The 18,646-nt window shown below is 36.8% G+C and overlaps 1 protein-coding gene across 12 annotated transcripts in view; it reads right to left on the reverse strand.

Moving 5' to 3' along the window:
- The window catches only part of PTPRK (protein tyrosine phosphatase receptor type K), a 565,022-nt gene that overhangs the window by 529,766 nt on the left and 16,610 nt on the right, over positions 1 to 18,646 (reverse strand). The window contains exon 1 of one of the 12 annotated variants that reach the window (XM_065543373.2): positions 6,680 to 6,805. The exons of the other annotated variants lie outside the window; for them this stretch is intronic. The gene's annotated coding sequence lies outside the window, so the exon portion shown is untranslated. Of the gene's footprint in view, positions 1 to 6,679; positions 6,806 to 18,646 lie in introns of those variants that run through there. 12 annotated transcript variants of the gene reach the window in all.

Consider the following 18,646-nt stretch of genomic DNA (forward strand, 5'->3'; position numbering starts at 1 on the left):
CAAGTAACCAGCTATTGTGCTATTTAGTCTTCATGTAGTTCTGCTGCCATCAGATTTCCAACCATTTCTTTCACTGGGAAGAAAACAGAGTGAATGGAAAAATTTCCTGGCATCCCATACCCATGTAACCTTATATAGATCTATATCATTAAAATGTTTTACCTAGTAAATCATTCATTGAAAATGCATGCGCGCACACACACACACACACACACACACACACACACACACACACACAGATCATGCCTAATACCTAACAATCACTGTTACTACAAAGGCAAGTTCCCAGTCATGAAGAGACACAGAGATAAGTTGCTGTCCCCATGAGGAATGCTAGTGAATGAAGGAAGAGCCCGTGGAAGAGCGATGGAGTAGCTCTTCTAAAGACCAAGATTGAAGGTAATCACCACCAAAGAAAGGATTTCAAAGCAGAAGAGGGATGTTGACAAGGTCCAAGAATAAACAGAATGGTGCTTCTGCTGGAAATATGTTCTTAAGTAATAAATCAATAATAATCAGACAAGCAATGTCTGGTTCTATGAAAAATACTTGTAGAAACAAAGAATAATCAGCAGTCTTTCTTGATAAATACACTTTTCAAAATCTACATACCATCTTTTCATTTTTATGACGAAGTCTGAAGACAAGCTATCCTCATTTTGACCAAGAAGCAAACAATTGTTTAATTAATGCCACTTAAGTAGTGACTGGCAGAGTTTACATTTGTGTTCAATTTTATTTGAATTCTAAAATGTATGTTCATTAAATAGTTTCATCTTTTCTCAATAATCCAGCTGTTAGAAATTAACCCACAGAATACTACTAAAAATGCACAAAATTCTGTTATTGTTTAAAAAATAATAATAATAAAAAGGGGGTGACAGCTTTTTAGTTAAATTAGTTCAAAAAACTAATAAAAAGGGGGTGCTTGTCTGATTATTATTAATTTATTACCTAATAACATAGTTTCAGCAGAAGCACCATTCTGTTTATTCTTGGACCTTGTCAACATCCCTCTTCTGCTTGGAAATCCCAAGTATTTACTAGTAACATGGGTGGAGTGGGAAACTATGACACTATTAATATATTATACAGACTTTTTATGACAAATATGAAGAAAAAGTTTAGGGGAAAAAATCACGTTACTTCAAAAAGGCAGAAAACAAAATTATACCTATACTCTGTTTATAATTATTGAAATAATTTATTAATATGGCCAGGCAAGGTGGTTCATGCCTGTAATCCCAGCACTTTGAGAGGCCAAGACTGAAGGATTGCTTGAGCTCACGATTTCAAGACCAGCCTGGGCAACATGGTGAAACCCTGTCTACAAAAAAATACAAAAATTAGCCAGGCGTGCAGGCATGTGCCTGTAGCATCCAGCTACTGGGGAGTCTGAGGTGGAGGTGGCAGTGAACTGAGATCGTGCCACTGCACTCCAGCCTGAGTGACAGAGCCAGATCCTGTCGAAAGAGAGAGAGAGAGAGAGAGAGAGAGAGAGAGAGAGAAAGAAAAGAAAGGAAGGAAGGAAGGAAGGAAGGAAGGAAGGAAGGAAGGAAGGAAGGAAGGAAGGAAGGAAGGAAGGAAAAGAAAGAAGGAAAGAAAGAAAAAGAAAGAAGGAAAGAAAGAAAAAGAAAGAAAGAAAGAAAGAAAGAAAGAAAGAAAGAAAGAAAGAAAGAAAGAAAGAAAGAGAAAGAAAGAAAGAAAGAAAGAAGAAAGAAAGAGAGAGACAGAGAGGGAAGGAAGGAAGGAAGGAAGGAAGGAAGGAAGGAAGGAAAAAAAGAGGAAGGAAGGAAGGGAGGGAGGGAGGGAGGGAGGATTTGTGAATGTGAACACAGAAAAAATCTTTAATTGACATAGAGATCACTTTGGTTGTGACAGAAATTCAACTCAAACTAGCTCAGAAAAAAGAAAAAATGTATTTTGTGGAATCAAAGGAACTGTTGAATAATTAAACTGCAGGATACACAAGAAAGAAGCTAGCTCTCAACAACTGAACCAGGGAATTTTAACATGACAGAGCACTCCAGTTCCTCTCTCTAATTCGCTTATACTGCTTGCTTCACATGGCAGGAAAGCTGCATGCCCACTCACATTTTAAATTTTGCAATGTTCACTACCTGTGAGAGGATGGCTTTCTGAAGTAGGACTCATATTTTCCTGATGTAGCTCAGGAACCCACCTCCTGGATAAAGGAAGTCAGGACAACTTGACTCAAAGTCCCTCCAAGACTGTGTTGGGCTTCAGAAAATCACACAGAAGTATGGCACTGTAGTACACTGGGAAACTGGGAAGGCCTCAAAAACAGCCTCAGAAACAAAGCCCTTGTTCTGACTTTCTGCTATCCTTCTGTCTCTTATCCCTCTATCTCCCCTGAAGCAAGTCATAGAAAACAAAATTTGTTTTCCCCAAGGCAACTCCTTTCCTCCAAAACAGGCCATAAAACCCAGAAAGGTCACCCTCCCCCTTCTCCATCCTTCCCTAAAGAGCCTCATTCCAGCGGGGGAGTCCTGCAGCATACCCAAGAGGAAGCAATACCACAGAAAGGCCAAGAAGAATGAACACACAGGTATTCACAAAAGGGAATGATCTAATAGTAACAGAGTGATGGGGGAGTGTCCATTCTTCATCAATCCTAAGCATAAAAATAGAGTTTTCCCTGGGTCTTTGGGTCTTCATTTCATAAGACTCCCAGGTCACATAAAACTTGATTAAATAAATTTGTTATGCTTTTCTCTTGTTAACCTGCCTTTTGTAACAGGAGCGGTCGGATGAGACCCTTATCACCAGTAAGAAAAGGTATCAAACCTTTCTGCCCCCAAAACTGCATTCAATGAGGTGTAGATTCCTGTATTACTCAGGGTTCTCTAGAGGGACGGAACTAATAGGATAGTTGTATACTTGAAGGGGAGTTTACTAAGGAGCATTCATTCACACAGTCACAAGATGAAGTTCCACAACAGGCCATCTACAAGCTGAGAGGCAAGGAAGCTAGTCCAAGTCCCAAAACCTCAAGAGTAAGGAAGCTGAGAGTGCAGCCTGTAGTCTGTGGCCACAGGTCTGAGAGCCCCTGGCAAATCACTGGTGTAGGTCCAAGAGTCCAAAAGCTGAAGAACTTGGAGTCTGATATTCAAGGGCAGGAAGCATCCAGCACAGGAGAAAGATGAAGCCAGAAAATTCAGCAAGTCTGCTAATTCCATTCTAGCTGCGCTGGCAGCTGGTTAGATGGTGTCCACCCAGATATAGGGTCTGCTTCTCCCAATCCACTGACTCAAATGTTAATATGCTTTGGCAACACCCTCAAAGACACATATTGAAGGATACTTTGTATCCTTCAATCCAATCAAGTTGCCACTAGATATTAACCATCACAATTCCCAAAGCAAAATCTGGATGCTGTTATCAGAATGGAGAGTAGATACCGGGCATTCACAAGCCAGATGCCTACTTTCTAGGAGCCAATAGAATACGCTGTTTCTAACATAAACAACAGCAGATAATTTTCTTTGAAATAAGGGTTCCACCTCACCTTTCTTGTTGAATATGCTGGATAATGACACACTAAAACTGCTTACTGGAGCGCTCACAGCAAAACCTCCATATTTATGGTTAGTTTTGCCAATAAGCCCGTATTTAGCATTTCTGGCAGTAAGTAGTAAAGGTATATGGTTCAAGAAGAAAAGCGTCATACATAAGTTGGCATAATGGTACTGAAGTTTTGCAATAAATAAATTTAAATGTCATTTAATTCTTTGAAACCTAAAGGGAATTCTTAAAAGTAAATTTCAACTATGAAGAAAATGCAATAAATATTTTTTCAGCTTGTACCAATTCTAGAGTCTTTTAAAAGTAGGAAGTTTACTAAAAAAAAAAAAAAAAAAAAAAACTACAAAGCCACTGATCTCTAATGGGAAAGAAAAAATCTCTACTGTATATTAAAATAATCTCTTTTCCTCATAATTTACATTTCTTTATTTTTACCATTAATAGGAGAAAAAACATACTTAAAAAATAATTAATTAATAATTCATGTCATTCTCTAGTACACTTTCCACAAATCATAAACTTCTGAAAACATTGCCACAGCAACCAATATTAGTGCCATAAGTTGAGGAGTGCACCTTCAGGTATTGAATAAAGTAATATATAAAGAGAAATATTTTATTTTGAATATGGAACACATTTTTACTGATATGCAGAAATAGATAACAAATTGGTTTCATGATGGAGAAAAACTGCATAAATTGTTCCAAAGGCAGTTTATGTTTATTTTCACAGTTAAGAGTAAAGCTCAGTGCAATCTCCTGTTTCTTCTTATCCTGGTAAGAGTCATGCAAGCAGAGCAGATAATGGGTTGATCCATGAGCTGGAACAAACTTCACTTGGAAATGATGCATATGCTCAGGCCTGAATCATAATAACTAAAGTGATGGTAACGTGGTTTCAGAAATTAAACAATACTTGTCATATAACTCTCTCAGTCATATAAAATTAAGGAAAATATAAAATCAATAGAATCTAATTTTATTCTTTTCATGTGTGCCCATGTATCTGCATTAAATTACACTATATGAAAGGCACATGGCCACATACACATTGTCTGTTCTTCACTTAATTACCTCATTAAAAGGAGGATCAGGAAAAGAGTCCATGTATTCATTGTAAGTTTTGTTTTCCTATACAACTGACACAATTGTAAATTTGTAGGAAATGTTTCATGAGCTCAGAAATAAACTTTTTATAATTTCCCATGTCAACCCCAATGTAGATATGTATACAGTATAATCCATTCTGCATCTGCATTTTCAGGAAGGCTTCCCACACTTACTCACCCTCAATGGTCATTGTATTGCATTTTTACATCTGTATCATTTCTTCGGGTATGCTGAAGCTTAACTGTTTACCAAAAAAACACTACTACATTTTAAAGACTATTTTAAAACATGTAACATACTAAACATATTTAAGTAATTAAAAAGTGCTCAATTCATCAGACCAATCATAGGTGTTAACATGGTCACTTTAACTCAAACAACTGCTCTTCTCTCCTCTTTCCTTCTCCCTGTTCTTTCACCAAAAAAAAAAAAAAAAAAAAAATCTTTTCCGAAAGATGACAGTCAAGAACAGACTACAAAAGCATTCTTCAACTGAATCGATGAGACTAAAGTTGGGGAAAAAAATGAAGCTGAGTTTTGCTGTTATTTGAAAAGTTAATTCATGACAAGAAAAATGTTAACAGTGTTTGCTGACCCTACTCATTCTGAGCCATGAAATTGCTCAAGCCAGAGCAAACTGCCAACCATGACAAGAGTAAAGGATTCTGCAGATGCATCATTCCTACACAGTATAGCCCAAGGTGAACAGTCCATGAGTATTATACACTAGAACGCAGAGAGCTGGGTACAGAAAATAAGGGGAGGAAAAATGCCAGAGGCAGTATATGGTCATACCAGCCAGGCCCCAATACTGGGAAGTTCTATCTTCATGAGAAGCAGCACAGCATGGTGATTAACAGCATTGATTCCATAATCACACTCCCCACGTGTGAATCCTAATCTGTCATTTTCTAGCCGTGTGACCTTGGGCCAGTCGCTCAACCTCTCTGTGCCTTCATTTTCCCACATAGTAAAATGTGTATGTATTAGTATACGAGGACCAACATAGCAAAATACCACAGACTTGAAGGCTTAAATAATTAATTAATTTTCCCATAGTTTCAGAGGCTGGAAGTCCAAGATCAAGATACCAACAAGGCTGGTTTCTTCTGAGGACTCCCCTTGATTTCTGGATAGCCACCCTCTGCTCTTCTGTCTTTATTTCTATGAACACACATTCTTGAAGTCTCTTCCTCTTTCTATAAGGACATCGGTCATAGTAGATTAGGGCCCACTTTTATGTCATCATTTAACCTTAATGATCTCTTTAAAGGCCCTCTCTCCAAATACAATCACACTGGGGGTTACGGCTTCAACATATGAATTTTGGGGAATACAATTCAATATATAACAAACAGTATAAAACAATAATAGCTACGTCATATGATTGTGGTGATGATTGGATGTATTAATATACATCAAGTGCCTGGAACATGGGAAGTTCTATATAAATGCTTACTATTAGGCTATGCTCCATTAAATTTACATGTCTAACAAGTATCCACAAATCACAGCATCAGGTGGATGAAAACAGACATTTGCAGTCTGTCTTTAAGATTTCTTGTATTGGAACAGTGATATCTTTAGGGAAAATGAAGGACACATCTTGCTGATAACATCTATCTCGATTCAAAACCTGGGTGGTTAATATAGAAGTGTTAGTGGTTCCTAACCAGGAGCAAAACCAATAGATAGCTTTGATTTTCTCACATTCCCAGTGGGACACAAAGGCTTTTTGTGTCTCAGGATTATGTGCTGATAAAGAATGCGGAAAGAATGTTTATGAGGAAGCAGACAAAAGCAGCCTGGCTCCCGCGTATCCACACTTGGCAGCTGTAATGCAGTTTCGGCTACACCAATAATTTCCAATTATTTTTACCTGCGGCCAATTCTTGAGCTAGAAGACCGTGATGAGAACATAAGATTAATTTAGACAGGCTCAGGTACTCATGTGAACACCAAAATCTGCCACTAAAAGAAACATCAGGCTTACATTAATCTATCATTTTTTTTTCTCTTGTTACCTTTTCAATCGCCCTTCATGATCCTGGTGAGGGTTCTGTGTGCGTGATAGATGGAGAATGGAATGGCGGACGGCAGCAGAACAACAGCAGCAAAAGTTACCGACCACAAGCACAGACACTAAAAACGAAAGCTGCTTGGTAACTAACAGGCTAATCTTCAAGGCAGGAAGAATACTTGGCAATGAAAGCTCCCCTGGGAACTGATTCACTACTGTTCACATTTGCTTAAATGAATTTAACATAATCTTCTAATTGTGGAAGTCTGATCCTACCACTCCCCTGCCTATCTGCCTAAAACCCTTCCACATCATCAGGTTGCCTCCAAGATAAAGTCATCATTCCCTTGCATCACACCCAGGGGTTTCGTGATCTAGCCCCAACAAATTGCCACATTCATCTCTATTACAGAATCTTCAAAGACACCAGTAGCAGTTCCTAGTGCTTTACTTCTGGGCCCTTCACATGCTGCCCTCTCTACCAAGAAAACCCTCCTCATTGGCTCTGATAACTGCTGTATGTCTTTGGTCTCAATGCTGATATACCTTCCTAGGCAAATCCCATCCATCCACCCCCAAATGAGTAGTTTACCTCTTCAGCATGTTCCCAGAATACCCCAAATCTAACACTATTATGGGATTTATCATACTGTTACACTGTACATATTTAAGCGATTGCCTACTCAAAATTTTCAATAGAACCTTGTAGCCTAACCATCCAAAAATGAAAATTCCAATATATTATGGTGGTTGAGATCAAGTATTTCTGTATCAGACAGACCTGAGTTTGAACTCACGTGGGGCCTAAAGAAGCTGGAACATGGAGACAATAATATTTATTTTACGGCATTTTTGAAAGATTTAATAAGTAAATACACTTGCCACAGCAGCTGGCATGAGGACAAGTTCATAGCCGTTATTTTCATGCTCAGTATCTAATTCATCCCCTACTACTCTATTGAATATAACCCACTCTTCAAGTTGGACTGTTTGGCCTAAAAATAGTCTTAAGTTTTCTCTTCAGCTGAAGTGCCCCATCTCCCAATCTTTGCATATGGAAACCCTTGCCTTCCAAAAACCCCCTGCTAGTGTCACACTTTCCACCTAGCCTTTCTGAGCCTAGACCTGCTTTCTCCCTTCTCTTGGGCAGCCCCCTCGTACTTTTTGGAAAGGGCAGGAGAGACTGATGTTTGCTCATTTTTGTGGCAACCCATACCCCGTATTTTCCCCCAATCCAGAGTGTAGTGTCCCACATGCCACCCAAATGTAAGTATTTTAGAAGCTGGAATATGTATTTTTATTGCTCTCTAACAATATCTAGCACGTGGTAGGCACTCAACAATAGATGTTAAATGAATGAATGAGTTGGCTGTTTCTATTACAAAAGAAAGTCAGCATTCACCTCCTTTACTTTTTCCCAAGAGCAAATTCTATTGACCAAAATTCACTGAAAACTGGAAATTAAAACCGCAATTTTTAAAAATTTATCACATACGAATGTCTCAAGCCTAGTTAGAAGTACCCCCTGCCCCCTACACACATACGCGCACACACACACACATACACACACACACACACACACATACACATACACACACACACATACACATGCACACACATACACATACACACAAACACATACAGAGAAACAACTATACTTACACTGTGGCCAATTCATTGAACACTGTGGTCAATTCATAGATGTCAAAAAAAATCTACGAGCAAGAGAGTTTAGAAATCACCAAATGCAAATGATTTATTTTAACCACGTGGTAACCAAGCACAATGGGTAACTTGGTGTCATCAAGGCACTTTTCCTCCATCTCTTCATCTGGAAACTCCAAAGGTAACTGTCCCCTCATCTATGATGCTTTATCCAACTTCTCCAGATACAGTCAGTAACTCTGTCATCTGTGTTCTCTAAGCACTTCATTCCTATGTGAGTTATAACATTTATCAACATGTCCATTTCTCCAAACAGACTGAAGCTCCTAGAGAGCAAAACCTAAGCAAAGTGTAACATAGTGCCTGGTACACACTAGTGGTTTACCACATTGGTTAGCGTTAAATAGATAAAGAGTAGTTACTAGAACAGGTGTCTGTGGAAGTCTGAGGCAGGAGGATCACTTAAGCCCAGGAGTTTGAGACTGCAGTGAGCCATGACCTCAACTGTGAATAGCCACTGCACTCTAGCCTGGGCAATGTAGCAAGACCATTTATCTCAAAAAAAAAAAAAAAAAAAAGTGTAGTTACTTGAACTTGCTAATTGATAAATTTGCTTTAGTTTCTATAAGATTACGTGTTATGCTGACGTTCACCATAACCATTTTTTAAGGATATAATGTTTTAGCTAAATTAGGTTTTAAATTTAAAAGATAAAAGAAGCTACATTCTAGTAAATTTTGATAATAATTTTCCTACAAAATATATCCCTGAAATTAGTATACTATACTTCAAATAAGATGTAGGAAGCTTTGTGATTGGCCAGACTTGCAGTGTGTAAATAGGGAACAACTTTGAAACTGCTGCCCAACAGCTGGAGAACTCAGCAGGAGCACTGAAGTAAAAAAACACTTCTATTTCCCCAGGGGCAAAAGGCTACAGCCAAACACAATAGTACAACCAAAACAACAAAAGGAGAAAAAGTGTTTACAGGATTTATCTTGACTCTTTGGGAAGGAAAATAAAATATTACAAGACTTCAATGGAAGTGGCACCACGCCGTCATGCAATCCAAAAGCATTTTAAAATCTGCCCATGATGTTTTCTCTAGTAAACATTTCCAAAAGAGACTGAAACTTGATTTATGTGCGTGAAAGAGAATTAAAGTATACCTCCCTACCTTTTACAACTCACATTAAAACTGTCATAACGCCCTGAAAGTATAGGGGAGAAAGTAAGAGCTGAATTGCTATTTTTCTGACATTAGTAAGCAGTCACACTGTAAAGCCTTTGGATTCTCACCAAAAAAAAAAAAAAAAAAAAAAAATCTCAGTTCTCAACTCTCAGGTATGTGTTCATTTTCTAAGACAAACCATTAAAGAAAATATAACAATTTTTAAAATATTTCTTCCTTATACATCAACGCTGTGCAATTCAAAACAAACTATCTGTGTGAGTGAGTGTGTGTATCTATCCATTCATACACAGTCTAAAGAAAAGAAAGTGAATAGGCAAAGAACTTCAAAAACAGCAAAGCTTATCACTCAAGGAAGTTAAAGGAGAATCAATATAGAAAGGTGCCTGGGGTAAGGACCCAGTTGTTTAGAACTGAATTTTAAATGACTACATTTTAAACAAATGCATATGTACATAGACACATACCATAAATGGTAATATAAAGAGAAGTAATTTTGGGGAAAAGATAAAAGAATGTATAGCCATGTTGCCTAAAAAAGGAATTACGTAAACTGTAAGGAAAAGGTAATACACAAATTTGTTTTTAAATCCTCGTGGAGGCAAGGGCCTAAAATAAAATGTTCCTTAAATGTTACATTTCAAACCAAATACTCAGGCAGCATCTCTCATCCTTCCCTCTCACTAAGTCCCCACAAATCTACCAGCAAGCTCCATCACTCCCACCTTCAAAATACCTTTACCTGGACACTTCTCTCACCCTACAATCACTTAGACTGCAACAATGTCCTCCTAACTGGTTTCACCAAAATCCACGTGACCCCTCCAAACCCTTTATATCACACTATGCTAAGGGCAATACTTACAAAATGAAAATTTGATCATGTCTTTTCCTTAAAGTCGTCACCATTATTTATAAGGTCCTGCATGTTCTGGCTTTTACCTGAAGCCTTGGCCACTCCCACCAGACTCTCCTTCACAGCCTCTTCCCCAGCCATGGTGGGTGGGCTTCTCTCAGTTGCTGCAATGCACTGCATTCTCTCCAGTCTCCACACAGGTGGGACTCTTTGCTTGTATCTCCTGCCAAGCTTTCCTAATGTCAAAATTCCTATGCACTCCTTGGGTAAGACACATTCTTCTAAAACCCCTGTTTTTTTTTCTGGACTTTCCAAACTTAGGATTACATATTGACAAGTATATGTTTCACATCCATCTACCCTAGACTGTAAAAGTCCAGGAAGAAAAGTCCACAATGAAAAGGACTATGACCTCAATCCCTAAGGCATGCCACAGTGAAGTTGCTCAATATCCAGCTGAAGACTGACAGTGTCCTTCAAAATCTCCAGGAAAAAAAGTAAACTTGATGAGGAAGTCCATCTTAGATTTCAGCAATGTGATTATCAGAAAAAACATTTTCCTAAATCTTAAGGTAGAAAAGTAGAGCGGAATGGGGGCTAGTCCTAAAACCCAGTCCAGTACTAAAGTAGAGAATAGAGAATATTAATTGTAAAATTCCTCCTCTGATTATTATATACTATATCTAAGGAATTTGTCATATACTTTGTAACCCTATGGTTCCTCACAGAATGTTGTAAATATGGTTAGCATTTAATGAATATTTGATGAACAACCATTTTTAAGATAAAATATTAAACCAAAGTGAAGTGACAACTTTAAGACCTTGAAATGTGAGATCAAGTCCAGATGTTGTCCTTACATGGTCCTGTCCTGAACGATCAGAAAGACAGTCATGTTTGAAATCATATAATTTCTTTCAGCTTGATCATTAGTAACAACATATGCAGCTTTTAAAATTATTAACATCCTGTAAGATTTATTATCTTCTAAACAAATATTGTATAAGCCAACTCTAACTGCTTCTTGGTTTATGAAAAGCAAAAGTGTTACAAAGCTATAATAAACTAATGATGTTATAAATAAACTAATGATGTATATAATAAACTAATGTGACATTTTCAGGTGTGGCTTTTAGAATTAGTCTCATAATACAATTATTTATAAACCAAGAAGAATATAATTTTTCTCACAAAATCTTACTCAAAATATAACTACATAAACCAAAGAAGGCCAAGTGGTTCTGGAATCAGTAAAACATTACAGGTAACAAACATAAAGTTACTTATAAAATAAATAACATCCAAAAAGTACACCATAATAACTCTAAGCCAAAACCCTCCCACATGCACAATAGTATGTGATTAATCACTTATAAAATTGCCTTATGTCAGCTGTCAGAATTGAAGATGGCTATATGCTATACTACCAGCAAGTATTCACATTAGAGGGAAAAAGTAAACATGTATGATCCAGTCAGTAGCAGAACACTAATTTCAACATTAATCATTTTATGATCCCAGGAAGAGGAGGAAATAAGTAACATTAAGCTCACTTTTAAACTATTTTTAATTTAATTATGCCTGGCTATATATACTTTAAAAATAACCATTTTACGCTGAGCTTGGTGGTTCACACTTAATATACCAGCTACTCTGGAGGCTGAGTCAGGACGATCCCTTGAGCCCAGGAGTTTGAGATCAGCCTGGGCAACATAGGGAGACTCTGTCTTTAATAATAATAATAATAATAATAATAATAATTTGAACACAAACTAGACTGAAAATAGGTTGCTCTAAATACTTGAGATTTTTATCTTGGTTTGAAATGAGTAAATAGAAAATGTCAAATTTCAATCAGATAAACATTAAAATGAGAGGGTCACCCATTTAAACACCTTGGCTTCCTTGTTTTGATTGAATTCGTCCTATTTCCCCTCTTTTAAAATTTCTTACTCCGTCATTCTTATACCTTCTCTCCCATTATTACACATCCCAGTATTAATACATCCCTATTTTGATGAGCTCTGTCCTCTTAATTTGGATCCAAATTTTAAGTAATTATCACCTACCAAAAAGGTTTTTTTTTTTTTTCCTTTCTATTAGATGTAGCTAACAAATAAACAGTAAAATCTCAGTAACTGGAGGTGGAGTGAGAAGACTAAAAATCACTTTAAAATCTGAATTGCAGAACATTTTAAAATAATATGTTGTGTATATTATGAAGTATTTTTAACAGTAAGTAGTTTTAACAACATGTTGACTAAAATACGTCCTAAAGGATTTTTCTCGAGTAGATTTAGATACTTTGCTATTAGCATACTGTTTATGTCTGAATTGTAAAAAAAATAATAATAATTTTCTTAGGAGCTGTAAATAAATCCCCTGAAACTGTAGTCATCCCCGCTTCCTTAACACTCTTTTTCTGTCAACAATGTTAAAAAGACAAATCATAGCCTAGCTTCCATTACAAGCACTCTCCCATCCAAACTATGGACAGTTTGCACTTTCAAAACAGAGCCCTTCCCATCCTGGGCTCCTGGATACTGAGGGGACTTTTCAGGCCTGCCTCTCATTGATACAGCCCAGAGAATCTACATTTGAAATATTTATTTAAGAAACCTCATCACTCGGAAGAATACTGGCTTTTCTTGCCCACTTAAACGAACCAGCTCCCTCCAACCCATGGGGAAGACATTTACTCAGTTCAATAAACAGCACTTGGCAAAGAGCCCTTCCTCTACTTTATTTGCATCCCAATGTCCTCCTCTGCTTTTAGCAAGATGAGGCTAAGGGAATGCTGGAGAACAGTGGCATCAATGCTCCTCTGTCCAGATAACTGTCTGATCCTCTAAAGGTTGAGAAATATATCTAAGTATGACAATGTGCATAACTCAAAGTTTTCAGGATATATACTGAATTACAAGGTTATGCCACACTGATACATAAAATGCAAAATATATATTTTTATAATTATATTCTGGAATTAGGCCACAGAATAAATATGGAATAAAATCATATTATCTTGACAAAAAACTCAGCTGGATGCCCACACATAGATAGATAAATAGAATGAATGGCAGAGAGAGAGAAGACAGGCAGCAGACAGCTACTCTGCTAGCTATTTTCAATTACTGAAATAGCTCTACTCACAAGTTTTACAGTTGATTGGAGGTTTTGTATATCTTTTTTGTTCCTTTGTTGTTGTCGTTTTTAAGTCTTGGATATATTTTTATTCGTCAAAATTATTTCGATGTTCCATTGAGTATCACCATGGGTATTTCAACATAAATTTTAAATCAAGTTTTATTTACGTGGTATTATTTTGTTTTAAAATCAATATGCAGCTTTATTTGAAGACAAATGTGAATAACGAGTTCATACAGGTATGTCCAAAGTACACTTGCCTTCCATTGTTTTTGTCAAGAGTAACACCAAAATAGGAAAAGTAAATATAAAAAATAAAAAAACCTTAGCTTTATTCACAACATCTTGTCATAAAGAAGAAACAAAAGACTATGTAAAAAGTACTCAACAGGACTGATCTCTACACGTGAAACACTGAATTGTAAATCTTCAGGTTCAAAAAATATTTTAAAAGACAATCCAGTCTTCTCAAGTCAAACCTGGTAGTCAATTAGTATTTGAAGAGCCAAAGAGCAAGGCATTACAATCATAGTAACTTACATATGTGTAGCTCAATTTGGAAAAGAATATCCAACATAAATTACCCAGTTGGATTCTCACAACCCTGTGAACATCTACAAATTATACATGAATTGAGGATAAGGAAACAGGCAATACACATTAAATTACTCATTTACCAAATTACGCAAACTCTGTGCTCTTTGCACTGTACCAGGAAATGCCACGACATAATAGTTAAGAGAATAAACTTGGTGCTTATAAAGTTGTGTGAATAGGATTTATAGTGAACACTGTATGAAACAAGTATAGTAGCTTTCCCACATTTTTGGGTGGACCCACAATTAGAAATTCTCTTTGCGTTGTGACTCAGTACACAGACACATAAAGATATATAAATCTATTCCATTAAAACCAAAGTTTCATGAAACAATACTTTTCTCTTCCTCTAGGAAATGTATGATTATCTTTTTTATTGTTTTTGTTATATTATATTCTATTTCATGGTTGGTCTGTTTTTTTCCTTAAGCTGGTTGCTACTTACTGAATTGAATTCAGTACTCACCAAATGGGTGGTTACATACAATTTGAAAATAATGAGCTGATACTTAGCTCAATGCTAGGACCAGTAAACACTAAAATGTTAGTTATTGAAAATAATTTCTAAAGTTATGTCCCTATAGGTTGGTGGACTCAAAACATTCAAAAGGGATACAATGTTTACCTCTGAAATACTCAGGCAAGACATGTAAACAGCCTAGAGAAACATATACCAATGGCTTCAGTGTCTGATGCAGAGGCAGGTAAAATCCTGATGCTCATGTATTGTTGTCATTATGTCATCAGGCTGCAGTGAAGGAGTGGCTAAATATAGTGAGAAATGAACTAACAATCTTTATCAGGCCCTGCTGAATAAACAGAATGTTGAAATACAGAGTAAAACAAATTAGAAGTTGTCTGTCAAAAACAGATGCTCTAAAATGGGTCATCCTCGTTAATATAATCATGTGATTAACTGAAAATTTTGGGGGGATGTTGAGGGGGGAGTCTCATTTCAATCACTGTGGCCACTACTGGTAAGCTTTCCAGCCTTATGAATTACAATTTACCTAGCATAATTACATCTTTGATTATGCTTAGCTAATTCAGCCATCACTCTGAATATCAATTAATTGTTAAACTATTATAGGCATAAAGGTAAGAGATTGAGTTTAACATCTACTGACCCCAGGTCATACAGTAGAGACTGATTTTTAAAAATAAGTCCCTGAGAGTTTATATGAACACATGTCTTTTTCCTATTATATAACCATTTAAGTGCAGAAAACAAAGCTTCCAAACAACTTAGTACTACACCTTTATTAATTCTGAATATGATTTGTCTCTATGTCTTCTCCCACTCAGTTTCCTCAAGGAGAAGGACTATACTAACTGAGAAGAGTTAAAAATCTACATATTGTTTTGCACAGTCTGGGAAATATTTGTTGTGAAATCTATACCCTGTTGCCTGGGATAAGTGCAGTGGCATAATCTTGACTCACTGCAACCTCCGCCTCTTGGGCTCAAGCGATCCTCCTGCCTCAGCCTCCCACGTAGGCTGGGACTACAGGTGCGTGCCACCACACCCAGCTAATTTTTTATTTTTCGTAGAGACAGGGTTTCACCACATTGGCCAGGCTGGTCTCAAACTCCTGACCTCAAATGATCCACCTGCCTCAGCCTTCCAAAGTGCTGGGATTACAGGCGTGAGCCACCAGGCCCAGTCTGAAATCTATGTTTAAACTGTAAAGTTTGGAATGCTTCCAAATTCTTGAAATTGTTCATATATAAGGCAAAGTAAATTTTTTTCCAACTACAAGATAAAAGATTTTATATAAGATATACAAAGAGAAATCATACGGAGAAAATCCATTTTCCCAAAATAAGTAATAAGTCACTTGGGGACTGTCAGCACTTTGTCATATATTACTAAACTCAAATCACACACTCACAAACACACACACACACACCCTTCCCATTAAAAGGGAAAAAAATACATATACAACATATTCACAACCTGCCAATTTCAAGAATTTTTTTACAATATACCTTAACATGTGAGTATCTTAGTTTTAGACACTAGGTTTTTTGTGGGCAGAGCCTAACAAAGCATGTGGAGCACAGGAATTTCCATTTAGCGCTACATTAATCTTACATGACATTTTTTGGAACATGAAATATTTTTGTCCTACATAAACAAATATTATAAGAGCGTATATTAAAGCAACATTCCAGTTTTCTAACACTGATAGAGATTAAATAATGAAAGAATTTTAAAATTTAAGGGAAATAATCAAAAGTAACTTTAGCTAATAAATAGTAATAACTGCTTACAAGTAACTGATAATTCAGTAGAAAATAATGATAAAAGACGATTAAATCAAAAGCTCAAATGCAGTATTAAGATTAAAAACATGCTTTATATTTAATAATGTATATTTTGTAGATGTTAACAATTTCACATATATACACCCAGAATAAAATTCCATCAAAGTGGCAATGTATATCAGAATTGGATGAAAATCTACCTACTTTTACTGACATGTTGATTCTTCCAATATTTCTGAATAACTTAAATATTGGGTGCTCTTGTGAGCCACAAGAGGTTTGTTAGTACAAAGATTATGTAGTAACTTACAAGCAACATTTGCTGAAAACGCACTACCTACTGTGTAGTATTTGGGAAATATGGTGTTTAGCATGAAAAATGTCCATAATTCAAAGACATTGAAAAGTTTATCTTTTACATAGTCCTAGCAGTACTTAACAGGCCTTAAAGAGAGCTTGAATAGTCATATCAATACCTGAGACCAAGGAAAGTCAATTCTGTACAGTGGGGAAATTTGAGTTAAACAGAAAAACAGTCTTCTTCTTGGGGACTTATTCCTGAGATTAAGCTCCACAGTGGATGCACCAAAGCCTTCTGACATCAACATTTTGTATCAATGAACCTAAAGTTTCTTGATAACCAAACCCCCACCAGGAATTTCAAAATGGACCAGGTTTTCTTACACTAAACTGTTCAATTAGGAAAGTGTTACAGAAAGATCCCATAATTAAAGAGGATTATCTCACTGGATTCCTCACACCCATATCCCAAATTATAAGGCATGGAGTAGTGGGCTGAAACCAGCCTATACCAGCTCCTGAAAGTCAGTTGCTAAAATGTTCAGGAATTTTGTGGGTCAGTTATTAGTCACAACTGTTACTTAAAATTAAATTGTATAAACTTACATTTAAATGAATTATATTAAAAACAGAGGTAATAAATCAAAACTTATTTCTTTCTAATTATATTACTATTAATTATATTTGCAGGATATTTACTTCTCTTGTATCCGTATGGTGGAGATACTAAATAAGAGTGTGTTACTATGCATCTCTTCCTAATTTTGGGCTCAGTGATGTCACATTGGTCCTTTGAATTCAGCCATGGTGGCAGTATTTATACCATGGAAACTGACAAGTGCTAAAACCTGAACTTTGGCCAGGCATGGTGGTTCACGCCTGTAATCCCAGCACTTTGGGAGGCTGAGGCAGGCAGATCATGAGGTCAGGAGTTTGAGACTAGCCTGGCCAACATGGTGAAACCCCATCTCTACTAAAAATACAAAAATTAGCTGGGCATAATGGCACATGCCTGTAATCCCAACTACTCAGGAGGCTGAGGCAGGAGAATCACTTGAAGCCAGGAGGCAGAGGTTGCGATGAACTGAGATCGCGCCACTGCACTCCAGCCTGGGTGACAGAGCAAGACTCCATCTCAAAACAAACAAACAAAAACCTGAACTTTTTGGCTTCAGAGCGGATTATTAAACATTACCACCATGACTATTACTTCCTCATTTTCCCAAGTACGTTTTGTGCCCATTCATAAGGATTTTGCCAATTGATGGCCTGATGGTACTTTTTGTACCTCCCACTCTTAATTATATCTTACTTATTTCTAGATCTTCTAAATAGTCTGTAAGGTCATTAAGTGCAGGGACTTAGTCAAGTACATCATTTTGCCCTCTGTGCTATACACACTGCCTGGCACAATGAGCATGCATTTACTATTTGATTAACTTAACCAAACTAACATGAAAGAAATCAGATAAACTCTGTCATACATATTTTGTTGAATGAAGAGACCACTAGCTCACCAGCCTAACTTTATGTATTTTTTTTTTTTTACAGACAAGGTCTTTCTCCGTTGCGCAAGCTAGAGTGCAGTACCCAATCATCACTCACTGCAGCCTTTAACTACTGAGCTCAAGCAATCCTCCAGCCTCAGCATCCAAAATAGCTGGGACTACAAGCATGCACCACTATGCCTGGTTATTATTACTTTTTTGTGCGTGTAGAGACAAGGGCTTGCTATTTTTGCCTACCAGACTAACTTTATTAGGGATAGTAATCAATCCTATAAATGCACAAATCAATGGTTCCTGCCCCAATAAGGTGTTGCCAACAAGACCATATTAACAACTCAGACTGATATCGCTTGTTTTAACAAGCTTTGAAGGATATTATATTTGACATTCTGTCATAAATGCCAAAGTGTACAGAATAGATATATCCTTTTTGTCATTGCT

This window comes from Macaca fascicularis, chromosome 4, assembly GCF_037993035.2.
Source record: "Macaca fascicularis isolate 582-1 chromosome 4, T2T-MFA8v1.1".
In the NCBI taxonomy this organism is placed as follows: Eukaryota; Metazoa; Chordata; class Mammalia; order Primates; family Cercopithecidae; genus Macaca; species Macaca fascicularis.